Genomic DNA, 14,292 nt, shown 5'->3' with positions numbered 1-14,292 from the left:
TCATGAACACTGCCGCCGTAAACATCAATATGCAATGTCCATTCGTGTTCCTACTCACAGTTCCTCCAGGTATATAGCCAGTAACAGGGTTGCAAGATCATATGGCAACTTCACCCCAAGTCTCCTGTGGAACCACCACACAGCCTCGTAAGGGGCTGTAGCGCTCAGATTCCCCACTAACAGTGAACAAGCACACCTCTCTCTCCATATTTTCTCTAGCACTTGTTTCTCTCTGTTCATTTTTAAACAATTTTATTCACATATTGTATAATTCAACCTAAGTAAATAGTCATGTCTTTGCCACCACAATCTGCATGAAGACATTTCCTTTTCTTCCACCTAGAATCCATACCCCTCTCCCATGTCACCCCCATGCCTGTTGACATTCAGTTTTGGCATAAGGCTTTGTTACATTCAGTGGAAGCATATTACAATGTTACTGTTAACTATAGATCCTAGCTTGCAAGGACTGTCCATTTTCAACTCCTTGCAAAGTTGACATTCATTTGTTCTCCCTCAGGCAAAAACGTTTTTATATTTGTACAGTCAATCATCATCACTGTCCATTCTAGGAATTCCTAAGTTATATCATCTCAGTCTTTATCCTCTATCTTTCCTTCTGGTTTCATATGTGCCCCCAGCCCTTCTCCCTCAACCACACTCAGTCAGCTTCATTCAGTGTATTTACATTATTATGCTACCATCAGGTGTATTGTGCTATCCATTTCTGAATTTTTACAATCAGTCTTGTGGCACAAGCTGTATTCCTTCAGCACCAAATGCCCAATCTCAACCCTCTTTCTATCTCCTGATAACCTGTGTTCTTAACTTTAACTCTCAAAGTTCAATCATTAATATCAGTTCATATTAGTGAGACCATACAGTATTTGTCCTTTGTTTCTGACTGATTTCATTCAGCATGATGTCCCCAAAGTTCATCTATGTTTTTTACACACTTCATGACTTTATTCTCTCTTGCAGCTACACAATATTCCACTGTATGTATATACCACAGCTTGTTTAGTCACTCATCCATTGGTGAACATTGGGTCGTCTCCATGTCTTGGCAATCATAAATAATGCTGCTATAAAAACTGGTGTGCAAATGTCCATTTATGTCTTTACATTCAGTTCCTCTGAATGGGATTACTGGATCATAAGGCAATTCTATACTTCGCTTTCTGAGGAGTTGCCAAACTGCCTTCCAGAGCAGTTGCACCATTTTACACTCCCACCAAGAATGGATGAGTGTGCCTTATTCTTTACATCCACTCCAGCACTTGTTGTTTTCTTTTTTTTTTTCTAATGGCCATTCTAGTGGGTGAGTTTATATCTCATTGTGGTTTTTATTTGCATTTCCTTAATAGCCAGTGTAGACGAGCACCTTTTTTTGGAGTGGGGAGGTGTATGGTACGGGAATCAAACCCAGGTCTCCTACATGAAAGGCAAAGATGAGCATCTTTTCATGTACCTTTTAGCCATTTGTATTTCCACTTCTGAAAATATTTATTCCTGTCTTTTACCCATTTTTCAATTGGGTTGTCTTTTTTGTTGTTGTGTTGTAGAATCTCTTGATATATTCTGGATATTAAAGGCGTATCTGATATGTGGTTTCCAAATAATATCTCTCATTGAGTAGGCTGCCTTTTCACTTTCCTCAGAAAGTTCTTTGATACAGAATAGCATTTAATTTTGAGGATCCGGTCTTTTAGTCACAAATTCTCTCAATGATCATTTGTCTGAAAATATTTTAATCTCCCCCTCATTTTTTATAACACTTAAATTTTATTTTAGGAAAATTTTTAAATTATGAAATATAACATACATACATACAAAAAAACCATAAATTTCCAAGTACATTTTAACAAGTAGTTATAGAACAGATTTTAAAGTTTGGTAAGGGTTACAGTTCCATGGTTTTTCATTTTTTTCTTCTAGCTACTCCAAGACACTAGAGACCAAAGGAAATAACAATATAATGATTCAGCAGTTATACTCATTTGTTAAATCCTATCTTCTCTGTTATACTCCTTCTCTTTGAATAACATATTATATACATAAAAGCAATACATTTTAAAGTATATCACAACAATTAGTTGTAGGACAGATTTCAGAGTTTGGTATGGGTTACAATTCCATAATTTTAGGTTTTTATTTCTAACTGCTCTAAGGTACTGGAGGCTAAAAGAAATATCAGTATAATGATTCAGCACTCATACTCCTTTGTTGAACCCGACCTCCTCTGTATAATACCACCATCACCTTTGATCTTTCTCCCACTCTTTAGGGGTATTTGGGCTATGCCCATTCTAACTTTTTCTTGTTGGAAGGGTCTGTTGATAATATGGGATAGGGGGATGGAACTAGTAGATGTTTTGGAAGGGCTGGCCCCTTTGCATTTCAGGACTTATCTGGTCCAGGGACCCATCTGGAGGTTTTAGGTTTTCGAGAGTTACCCTAGTGCACAGAACCTTTGTAGAATCTTATAGAATGTCCTAGGTATTCTTTAGGATTGGCAGGAATGGTTTTGGTTGGGGTTTGGCAAGTTCTGATAGGTAACAACATCTACCTGAAGCATGAGTAAGAATGACCTCAAGTGTAAACTCTCAACTCTATTTGAATTCTCTCAGCCACTGATACCTTATTTGTTACACTTCTTTACCCCTTCTGGTCAAGATGGCACTATTGATTCGATGGTGCCAGGGACTCACCCCTTCTCTTTTGAAGGACAGTTTTGGTGGGTATAGCATTCTTGGTTGACAGTTTTTCTCCTTCAATCCCTTAAATATATCATTCCACTGCCTTCTTGCTTCCATGGTTTTGCTGAAAAATCCATACATAGTCTTACTGAGGTTCTTTTGTATATGATAGATTGTTTTTCTCTTGTTGCTTTCAAAATTCCCTTTGTCTTTGACATTTGAAAATCCGATTTGTAAGTGTCCTGGAATATGTCTATTTGGATCTATTCTCTTTGGGATATGCTGTACTTCTTGTATCTATAATTTTATGTCTTTCATAAAAGATGGGAAATTTTCAGTGATTATTTCCTCCATTCGTCTTTCTCCTTCTTTTTCCCTGTATTTTCTTTCTGGGACACCCACAACACGTATGTTCATGTGCTTCTTGTTGTCATTCAATTTCCTGATACCCTCCTCATATTTTCTTTTGTGTGTTAGATTTTAAATGTCCTGTCCTCTAGTTCACTATTCTGTCTCTTCAAAAACTATTGAAGGTTTCTATTGTTTTTTTTCATCTCTTCTATTGTGCCTTTCATTTCCATAAGTTCTACAATTTGTTTTTCAAACTTTTGAGTCCTACTTTATGTTTGTGCAAGTTTTTTATATTTTCCCTCAACTCACCAATTTGATTTCTGATTAGATTTTGCATGGCTGTTTGAATGTCCTGAATTAGTTGTTTCAATTCCTATATCTCATTTGAAGTTTTGCTTTGTTCCTAAGGGCTATATCTTCAATTTTCCTAGCATGACTTGTTATTTTTTGCTGGCATCTAGGCATTTGATTTCCTTAATTTATTCTGAACACTGTTTTCACTCTTTTACCTAGGGTTTTCTTGCTGGATAGCTTTGTTCTCTATCTGTTCTTTGATAATCAGTTCAACTTATTTTAGACCTCCAGCATAGGTACTATTTAATTGATCAGAATTTTTCAGTTCCTGTTTTTCCGTTTCTTGCCCTACTTCTATGGAGCCTTTTTTTTTTCTTTTTTCTTTCTTTCTTTCTTTTTCTTTTTTTTGAGGAGGATCTCCTCAGATATTATAGTCACAAGTCAGATTTTCCCAAACCAGACAGGCCTATGTCTTAGGTGGGGAGAATAACCAGTATCAATTTTCCCTTAGGATGAGACCCAGCATGTTATCAGACTTTCTTATGAAGCCTCTAGACTTTGTGCTTTTCCTATCCTGCCCTGTTCATGGTGCATGTCTGCCTGCAGCTTCCCATCAGCTTAAAGTGACAGAGTACCTTTAATTTCAGCAGATTCTTCCTGCCAAGGGCCTGGTTGAGACAGAGGTGAGGCAACAGGCAGGCTTTGATTGCTTTTGTTTTCTAGCCACTAGGGCCTGAATTCCTTGACTGGGCCCCACCCCCTTTTCTTGGGGGAAGATATGCCATTTAGGGAATTAACCCCTTTCAAACCTGACTAGTTACTTTGTCTCTCAGAGATGCCTTAATTCTATCTTTGCCTGGGGCAATCCTGGAGCCTGAGAGTGCTTGCAGTTCTATCTAAGGAGCTGTTCAAGAAGTCAAAAATAGAAAAAAAAAACCTTTTTTATCTGGACTCTGCTCTTTGGGTTTGCCAATCAAGAGCTTGAATTGGTACATGGCTCTATGTGTACCCCTTTTCTTGGGGTCTAGCCCTTTTCCAGCATTTTGTCCTGTTCAACCAAAAAAGCCTCTAGTTGTTTTTGTTTGTTTGTTTGTTTGCTTGTTTGTCTTCCATCAGCATCTCTCCCTCTCTGCTGGGGCAAAAACTCCTAGCTCCTTTAGTGTTTACCCCAGGTTTATCTATGCTGGGGACTTGTTTTCAAAGTTAGAATTTACTAATTAATTCTGTAACTGGAGCATGGTTAAGGCTTAGCCCTTGCTACTAGTAAAGTCCTTTCCCCTGGGGAAGCAGCCTGCCAGCCTCCATGGCTTAGGGGACTTACAGTTCTGTGTAGGATCTCAGCCATTCCACCCATTCCAGACTGTTGTACACTGTGTGTCCAGTCACTGATGTTTCCCCCCACAGTTGTTCTGTATCATTCCTGGCTATTTACTAGCTGTTTTGGAGGACAAACTAAATTCCACACCTCACTATGCTGCCACCTTGCCCCACCTCCTCAATACGTTTGTTTTTAAAAGAACTTTTGACTAGAATATTAATTTATTTAAAAACAAATTTGAAGATACCTGGCATCTTTAGAACATTACATTTCCCAGTTCATGAACATGGTTCTGCTGTTCATTTACCCAAGCACCTTGTGTTCTTCAATAATGTGGCTCAACATAGAGCTCTTGTATATCTTCTGTTAATTTACTCCTCTATACTGTATACATTTGGTATATGTGCATATTGTCTTTAAATAAAAATAACTGTTTAATTTTGGAATAATTTTAGGTTTAAAAAAAAAATTGCCAAGATAGTACAAAAAGTTCCCATATATCCCTCTTCCAGTTTCCTTTGATGTTAATACCTTACATAACTCTGGTATATTTTTCAAACTAAGAAATTAACACTGCTAACTACTATTCATTAAAATTCCAGACTTTAATTGGATTTTACCAGTTTTTCCACTAATGACCTATATTTGTTCCAGGATCTGTTCTGGAAAACCACACCACATTTATTTGGCATGTGTCCCTGGTCTCCTCTGGTCCATAATAGTTATCTTTTTGTAGTTTATATTACAAAAAAATAGATATTTTCTTTTTCCTTAAAATAATCCTATCTTGTAATATTGAATATATCTTTTCTAACTATGCACACACAAACAATCCTGCCCACCTTCAAAATTAGGGCCTTAATCCACCTGCCAGGTTTTACCAGTGAAACTGAAGCTTAGAACAGCACCTGACTCCAAAGTCACAAAGCTTATTAGAATCAGGGCTGTTTCAAAATCCAAACTTCTTAACAACTGTGCTAAAACCAAAACTATACTGACCAAAATGTAAGGGTACATGCTTTGTTTGAAAACTTATGTGATATGGTTCAAAGGGTACCGTAACAAAAATCAACTTATGTCAATCTCAGCAAAATGGGATATCTTACAGACTCTATAAGCAAAACTGCAGCAGGATCTAAGGAAGGGACTAGGATTCTAACCCTGAAAACTCTTGGGACTTTCTCTCCAACTCTTGTCTCTGCAGTTTCCTCTAAGCAAGCACCTTCACTCCTCTCTCTGGGGACCAGCTTCCTTGTCTCTGAGGTTTAAAATCAACATGATTTCTTTCCTAGACTAAGCAGCAATAACATAAATTGTATACCCATTGCTACTGCTGTATTCCAATAGCAGCCAGAGTAATTTTTTAATTCATATTTTTCCAGTGCATTTAAAATAAAACCCAAGCTTTTAAACGTGGAACTCTCCCTTACACACTATAATGCAGTCACAGTACTCTTCCAATTCTCAAACACACTTTAAGGCATTTGCACATGTCCTTACGTTGCCTCACTTCTACTCATCCCTCAGGTCCAGAAAGACATCATTTCCATTTCATGCAATGGAAACTATAATACCTGTTTTTTCTCTCTCACAGCACTTGGCACAATTTGTAATTATATTTCTATATATGAGTTGGCCTAATATCTGCCTCCCTTACCAAACTGAAAGCTCTACGAAGGTGAAAAAATCTGTTTTGTTCACCACTTTTATACCCAGTGGTATCAAAATTTAGTAAGTTTTTAAAATTCATTCAAATTTAAAATATTAATGATTTACTGTGGACCTGTGTTCAATTCCCAGAGCCTACATATACCAAAAAAAAAAAAGAAGAAGAAGAAAACAAGCTAATGATTGAAATAATGGTTGAAAGAGAACTTGCTTGGGGGCAGATCCCAGAAACAGACTGCCTCCAGTTACTTACAGAGTAACAGCAACACGTTCCCTGCTCTCATACCTGTGAGATTGAGCCCACTGATAAGATCATGATGTCCATCTCTCTTCTCCCACCAATCATATCACCCAAGTTCCTCTCTAATTAGAATCCTAAGTCCATCCCTTTTGCCAAAAAGTCTTACTTTTTTAAATCAAGAAAGACTAAGTCTTAAATGAAACAGTTGGCAAACTGTCTTTGCAAAGGGCCAGAAAATACATACTTCAGGCTTTATGGGCAACATATGGTCTGTCATATTTTTTTTTAAACTTTTTTTTATTGTATAGTATAACATATATACAAAGCAAAGTAAAAAAGCAATAGTTGTCAAAGCACTCTTCATGGTTACAGGATAGATCCCAGAGTTTGTCATGGGCTATCATACGATCCTCACATATTTTTCCTTCTAGCTGCTCCAGAATATAGGAGGCTATAGGGCTTAAATACTTTTTATTAACACAATTGACTTTTCTTTCCTTCTTTTTTTATGAACAATAACATATATACAAAAAAGCTATAAATTTCCAAGCACAGCACCACAATTAGTCGAAGAACATATTTCAGACTCTCTGACATGCGTTACAATTTCACAATTTTAGGTTTTTACTTCTAGCTGCTCTAAAATACTGGAGACTAAGATATCAATTTAATGATTCAGCATTCATAGTCATTTGTTAAGTGCTATCTCCTATGTATAATTCCACCAACACCTTTGATCTTGCCATACCTCTCTTTAGGGTGTGGGCTATGGCAATTCTAAATTTTTTATATTAGAAGGGTCTGTCACTAACATGGGGTAGGGAAATGTAACTATCTGATATTCTGGAGAGGCTGGGTTAGGTTTCAGGACTTATCTGGACCGGGGACCCATCTGGAGGTTGTAGGTTTCTAGCAAATTACTCTAGTGCCTGGAACCCTTGTGGAATCTTATAAACTGCCTTAGGTGCTCTTTAGGATTGGCTAGAACGGTCCTAGTTGCACATATTCTTTTTAATTTTGTTTGTCAATCATTTAAAAATGTAAAAACTATTCTTAACTCACTGGCCATACAAAAACTGACATCTGGTCCATGATTAGAACCCTTCCTTCAGATCATCATCTCCTGTCTGAGATATACCACAGCCTCCCACTGTCATCCCTTTCCATATGATGAAAACACAGAGTCCAAGAACAAAGCTAACTGACATTCTTTTCCTATTATATACAACCCTGCGGCCAGCACTTTATATACTTAACTCAATATAACCAAAAACCATTAGACAGTTGTATCAGTCAGATTTATTTTACATGAAGACCCTGCTCTCTACAATATCTTTCTGGAACCGCAGTGATATGTCCCTTTTCTAATCCCTTTTAGTGGCTTCCCACCTTGCAGAAAAATGTCAGCTCCTTAGTCTTATGTTCAAGGCTCCTTGCACCTTTCCTGCAAGTTACCACGTCTCTCCAATCCCAAATTTTTGTGCATATCCTGCCAAATGTTTGCAGTTTCCCATCTCAATGCCTTTTCAAAAGCTTAATTTGATTTTTACTGTTAATGAAGATATATGTGTATATTGTTTTAAAAGGTCAACAATTGTATAAGCTTACCAAAAAAAAGTCTTTTGCCCTACTTCCCCATCCCTGTTCCCCAAAGGCAAACTACTTCTAACTCCAACTATTTATATGCATTTTCTTCCATATTTCTATAAAACATGCTAATTCTGATTCTAAATATGGAAAACTAGGGTTTTGTTTTCTTGTATATGCCACACACTACTCCTCTCAATATATTTCATAGTTTAGGTTCAAGCAATTCAGTGTTTATCTTATTCTAAAGATGAAAATTTTTACAGCTAAATCATGTAATATATTATTGATTCTATTTTCTTTCTTGTAACTTTTTCCCCAAAGCCATTTTTTTTTCTGTGTACCTATCACTAGTTTATCCCCCAAATCCTGGCCAATAGTTAGTTGTTTTCTCCATCCCCCCACCCCTACCCCACATTTCTTAAGGCAATCTTTCAAAGTCACTGCTTCTTAGAGACAGCCTTAGGCTCCAATCTGGACTGTTGGCTCTTCACTACTCCTACAGACCTGTTAGCTGTCATTTTAGGATTTCTCTTCAACTTATTTCTTATCATCTCTCTTGTGTTGGATCCTCTATTTCCCAGATTCCTTATCTTTCTCTTTTTTAATTTACTCTATCATTTTTGTAGAATACATCCTCTAGCAGCTTCCTGAGACGCCAAGAAGGTAAAGTTTTAAGACCTTACATGTCAGAAAAAGAATTTATTCTACCTTCACATGGTTAACAGTTTGGCTAGGTAGAAAATTTTAGGGTGGACATCATTTTCTCTCAGAATTTTACAGGAATTTCTCTTTTATCACCTAGTTCCCCGTGTTGCTGTGAGAAACCTGTTGCTTTCTGATGCCTGATGCTTTCCATGTGATCTGTGCCACAGCCACCCAAACCTATTCACCAATCCTCCACTAGCCCCTATCACTGAGAACTTCCAAAATCATACCAGATATTCTAAAATTTCATCATAATCTGGGACTTTTTACATTCACTGTAATGGCTGTTTATAAGGCCCTCCTTTTGATGTAGACATTCATACCTTTTAGCTTTGGAAATTTCTTAAAGTACTTCTTTGGTAGTTTCCTCCCCTCTATTTTCTCTCTCTTCCCTAATAGGTCCTTTATTTGGATGTTGGCCCTCCTAGGCTGCTTCTCTAATTTTCTTATTTTTTCCCCTGTTTTCCATCTCTCTTTCCGTTCTGCTTTCTGGGGTATTTTTCCAACTTTAACTTCTTTATTAAACTCTTCATTTCTAACACACACACACACACACACACACACACACGTACCTCTGTTTAAATTTTTATTTTAGATAGTAGGTAAGGGGGATGGTATCCTCATCATTCAATGTACAGATTTCACCTAACTCCATTTCTGTAAAAGCCTTTCAGCTAATGCCTGAACTCCCACATCCCAGTTATTCTGTTTCACCTCTGCAGAGCACACACCTCAAGTCCAGTCTTATCTGCCGTTGAGTGAGGGAAAGATAACTAGATGTGAGCCCAAAGGAGATTTGAGGGCTAAACAGCTTAGCAGATTTCAAACAACACTGTTTTCCATCCCACCATTTTAGAAGGTAACTAGAACCTCTAATTTTTCAAACTTTCCTGGCTTTTTTGGATGAATGTGGTTTTTTCTTGGTTTCCCTCACTGCTAGCTTAGATTTCAGCTTTTTGGAGTCTGAAAAGTCATTGACTACTTGTCTGTCTGTGTTGTGTATTCCAAAATATTATATGCTATCATATCCTGTTCTTTGAGCTTGTAAATATATGCTATTTTATCTGTTTATTGTCATTTTATTGTAATTTCAGGAAAGGGCAAAGATTAACATGCATGCATGTATGTTTTATGTGCCTACTTAACCAGAAATCCATGATGTTCTTGACCTATAAAGCAGAGTTTCAACACTGGGGTTCTACAGAACCTTACAGTTTCAGGAGATGTCACTAATGGTTCCATGAGATACCACAACTGAAAAGAAAACAGCGTTTTTTGAACTTCGCAAGGCATACAATGCTACCAGCACTTGCAGTGATTGAAGGACAGTAACCAAGCAGTCCCACTGGCAGCTTCCATAGTGGTCTTTCAGCCCCATACAGCAATGCACAGCAGAACATGCTCTTTCTCAATCAGGCAGCTGATAACTGGTGAGCACTATACTACATGGAGGGGAGGACATAGCCTGATAGCATCAGCCTTTCAGAAACATCTCCCCCAACCTTTCCTTACATGACTGACTTATAGGAGCAAACAAACTCTACTACTCTAACAGAAAATTGGAAAGAAATTTTTAGTTTATTTAGAGGGAATTTTTACACTGCATCACTCAGATGGCTCATCGCCTCTTTGCTGTTATTAACATCACCAAACGTGCAGTGTGTAAATCAATCATAAATGAATTGTACTGTGATATATTCATATTTTTGTGATTCTTATTTAGTTATTAATTATGCCTTTCTGTTTAATATTTTATTAATGTCAGAGTTTTACAAAGATGTCTGGGAGTCCAATGTGGAAAAATTCTAGCCCTAGGATTATATTCAATTCTGATAAGGTGAGTGATAAAAAATTTCAATTCATATATCATTTCACACACTACTGCAAGAAGGGTCCCCCAAATGTCTATTTTTACAAGAAAAGCTTTTATCAACCAGTTTTACACTGGGTGGCAATTCAAGTTGTGCTATTCTACTACATACTATCTGTGGCAAATAACTTACACATGCAGCAATGGTGACAGTAAGACTGAAGATACTACAAATCACAACCATATGACAAGTAAAGAGGTAGGTTATTTTAAACAGCTTCTAAAATCTCAAAACAAAGGAAAGCTTAATTTAAAGAGTTTAAAGTCACATTTAATGAAAAATCCAGGAAGCAAGTTATTTAGTAGAATTTATTGTCCAGAAAAGGAAAAGTCACATAGTTTGTGAGAACCTAATAATGCCAGCATGTAATGTTATAGTGTGTAAAATGCTAGGACAAGATACAAGATATTGAAAACGCTCCACCCTGTAATGGTATTTTAAATCAACATTCTGATCACATGTCACCTGGTACAATAAAGAGATGTTCTGTAATTGATTGAAAAACAATAGCTTTTTTATCTGGCTTGACAACTGCAACAAATTTCACCAAAAAAAGTCATGTTATAGTATTTGTAAGATTTGTAAATGTTTTAGTCTGCCAAAAATGCCAGAATGAAATACACCAGAGAGAGATGGATTGGTGTGCTGATTTGAAGTGATGTATGTACCCTAGAAAAGCCATGTTTTAATCCTAATCCCATTTTGTAAAGGCAGCCGTTTCTTCTAATCCCTATTCAGAATTAAATGTTTGAAAGTGTAATAAGATCATCTTCCTGGAGATGTGATTTAATCAAAAGTGGTTGTTAAACTAGATTAGTTGGAGGCATGTCTCCACCCATTTGGGTGGGTCTTGATTAGTTTCTGAAGTCCTATAAAAGAGGAAACATTTTGGAGAAAGAGAGATTGAGAGAGAGCAGAGAATGATGCAGCACCGTGAAGCAAAGAGTCCATCAGCCAGCACTTTGGAGATGAAGAAGGAAAATGCCTCCCGGGGAGCTTCATGAAACAGGAAGCCAGAAGAAAAAGCTAGCAGATGACACCATGTTCACCATGTGCCCTTTCAAATGAGAGAGGAACCCTGACTATGTTCACCATGTGCCTTTCCAGAGGAGAGAGAAACCCTGACTGTGTTAGCCATGTGCCCTTCCACTTGAGAGAGAAACCCTGACCTTCATCGGTCTTCTTGAATTAAGGTATCTCTCCCTGGATGCCTTAGATTGGACTATAGACTTGCTTTAACTGGGACATTTTCTCAGCCTTAGAACTGTAAACCAACAACCTATTAAACTCCCCTTTTTAAAACCCATTCAATTTCTGGTATATTGCATTCTGGCAGCTAGCAAACTAGAACAATTGGCTTTTAATAAAAAGGGATTTATTTAGTTAAAAACTTATAGTTCTTTGGAGGAGAGGCAGCTAACTTTCATCTAAGGTTCTCTCTTACACAGGAAGGCACAGGGAGATGTCTGCTGGCCTTCTCTCCTAGCTTCTGGGTTCCAACAATTTTCCCCCAGGTGATTCCTTTCTGTAATGCCAAACTTCTGGGCTGAACTGCGAGTGCTGAGATGAAGTATGCTAAGCAGCTTAGGCTGCCGATGAGTTGAGCTCTCTTCTGGCCTCTCTTTTTTAAGCCTCCAGCTAATTAAGTTAAATATCACTTCATTGCCAACTGCAGATGTAATCAGCCATAGATGAACTCCACTACTAATGATTCAAGTCCCAGCAATGAACTGGGCACCATAACCTGGTCAAGCTGACACCTGAACCTAACTACCACAGTAAATAATGGTGAAGTTGATGAAAATTTTTTCTGCCACATACAGCTTCCTGAAACAAGCAAAGGCCAAGACAATGTTTTGCCATCATATCTGGAAATAAAAGGTCTGTTGTAAAGTAACTGTGTTGACATCTATACTGATGGTGTCCCTCAATGGTGTGCTCCATGAGAGATGTCTACCTCTCCTGCACAAAAATAAAATCTTCACATCACAACATATTGCTTTCTTCACAGTGAGGTACTGCCATAAAAATTATTGGAGATGAGTAAAATAATTTCTGGATGATGTTACGAAAATAGTTAACTTCTGTAAGCAAAGACCACTTCACTGGGGAACTACAAAAAGAATACAGGGTGGGCCAAGGTGGCTTGCCTGCCATGCCAGAGACCTGGATTTGACTCCTGGTGCCTGCCCATGCAAAAAAAAAACACAGAGAAAAATCTCCTACTGCATACAGAAATCGAGAAGTTTAGCAGACTAAAGGTCTTAGCAAGATACTTGAGCTGAAAAGTAAACTAAGAATGCTTTTAAGAAAACAGTAGGACAAAGCGTACCAAGTGCCTCATGATGAGACACTGTGGGAGAAATTTTGCTTTAATGAAAAATTTTGCATTGTCAATAGTACATCCTTCCAGGGTCTCTAATTCTAGGCTTTTACTGTATTTGAGCAATTTCAATTTTCCTGATTCTCCTTTAAACTCACTGGAACATCTTCTTTTGTTTGTTTTCAGTGTATGGGTGAAGAATCTAACCCAGGTCTCTAGCATGGCAGGTGAGAAATCTACCACTGAACTACCCATGGCACCCCTCATCGTAACATTTTACCAATTCCTTCACTGTGTTAGTCAGAGTTCTCTAGAGAAACAGAACCAACAGGGGAGCTCTGTAAATAAGAGATTTATAAAGGCATCTCATACAATCATGGGAATGGAAGAGTCCAAAACCTGTATGGCAGGCTGTGGAGCTGGCGGCTCTGATGAAGGGTGCTCAGATGAAGTTTGCTAGCTGCTGGAATGCAATATATCGGAGATGGAATGGCTTTTAAAAAGGGAAGTTTCATAAGTTGCTAGTTTACAGTTCTAAGGCCAAGAAAATGTTCCAATTACAAGCCTGTAGAAATGTTCAATTTAAGGCATTCAAGGAAAAATACCTGGGTTCAAGAACGCTGGTGAAGTTCAGGGTTTCTCTCTCAAGTGGAAAAGCACATGGTGAACAGCCAGGATTCCCCTCTCATCTGGAAGGGCACATGGCAAACATGGTGTCATCTGCAAGCTTCTTCTCCTGGCTTCCTGTTTCATGAAGATCCCCAGGAAACATTTTCCTTCTTCATCTCCAAAGGTCGCTGGCTCATGGACTCTGCTTCTCATGGCTATGTTGTTCTGCTCTCTCCAAATCTCTGAATCGTTTTTATTCTCCAAAATGTTTCCTCTTTTATAGGACTCCAGAAACTTATCAAGACCCACCCAAATGGGTGGAGACTTGTCGTCACCTAATCCAGCTCAACAACCACTCTTGATTAAATCACATCTCCAGGGAGATGATCTGATTACAGTTTCAAACATACAGTATTGAATAGGGATTATTTTGCTTTTATGAAATGGGATTTACATTAAAACATGGCTTTTCTAGGGGACATATATCTTTTCAAACCAGCACAAAGGGTCTGGACAAACTCCACAGGAGAGGCTCGCTGGCTGAAGCAGTGAGAAGAGCCTCTCTTCTCCCCTAAAAGCCTTCAACTGATTGGATTAGCTGCTTGTGGGAGACACACAGACGC

At 37.9% G+C, this 14,292-nt stretch overlaps 1 protein-coding gene across 9 annotated transcripts in view; it reads right to left on the bottom strand.

Annotated features, from left to right (window-relative positions):
* Positions 1-14,292, bottom strand: part of PPP1R13B (protein phosphatase 1 regulatory subunit 13B) — a 139,745-nt gene that overhangs the window by 69,399 nt on the left and 56,054 nt on the right. The window lies entirely within an intron of this gene.

This window comes from Tamandua tetradactyla, chromosome 14, assembly GCF_023851605.1.
Source record: "Tamandua tetradactyla isolate mTamTet1 chromosome 14, mTamTet1.pri, whole genome shotgun sequence".
Taxonomy (NCBI): domain Eukaryota; kingdom Metazoa; phylum Chordata; class Mammalia; order Pilosa; family Myrmecophagidae; genus Tamandua; species Tamandua tetradactyla.
The sequence above is the reverse complement of the archived record's forward strand: the minus strand, read 5'-3'. Positions and strand labels throughout refer to the sequence as shown.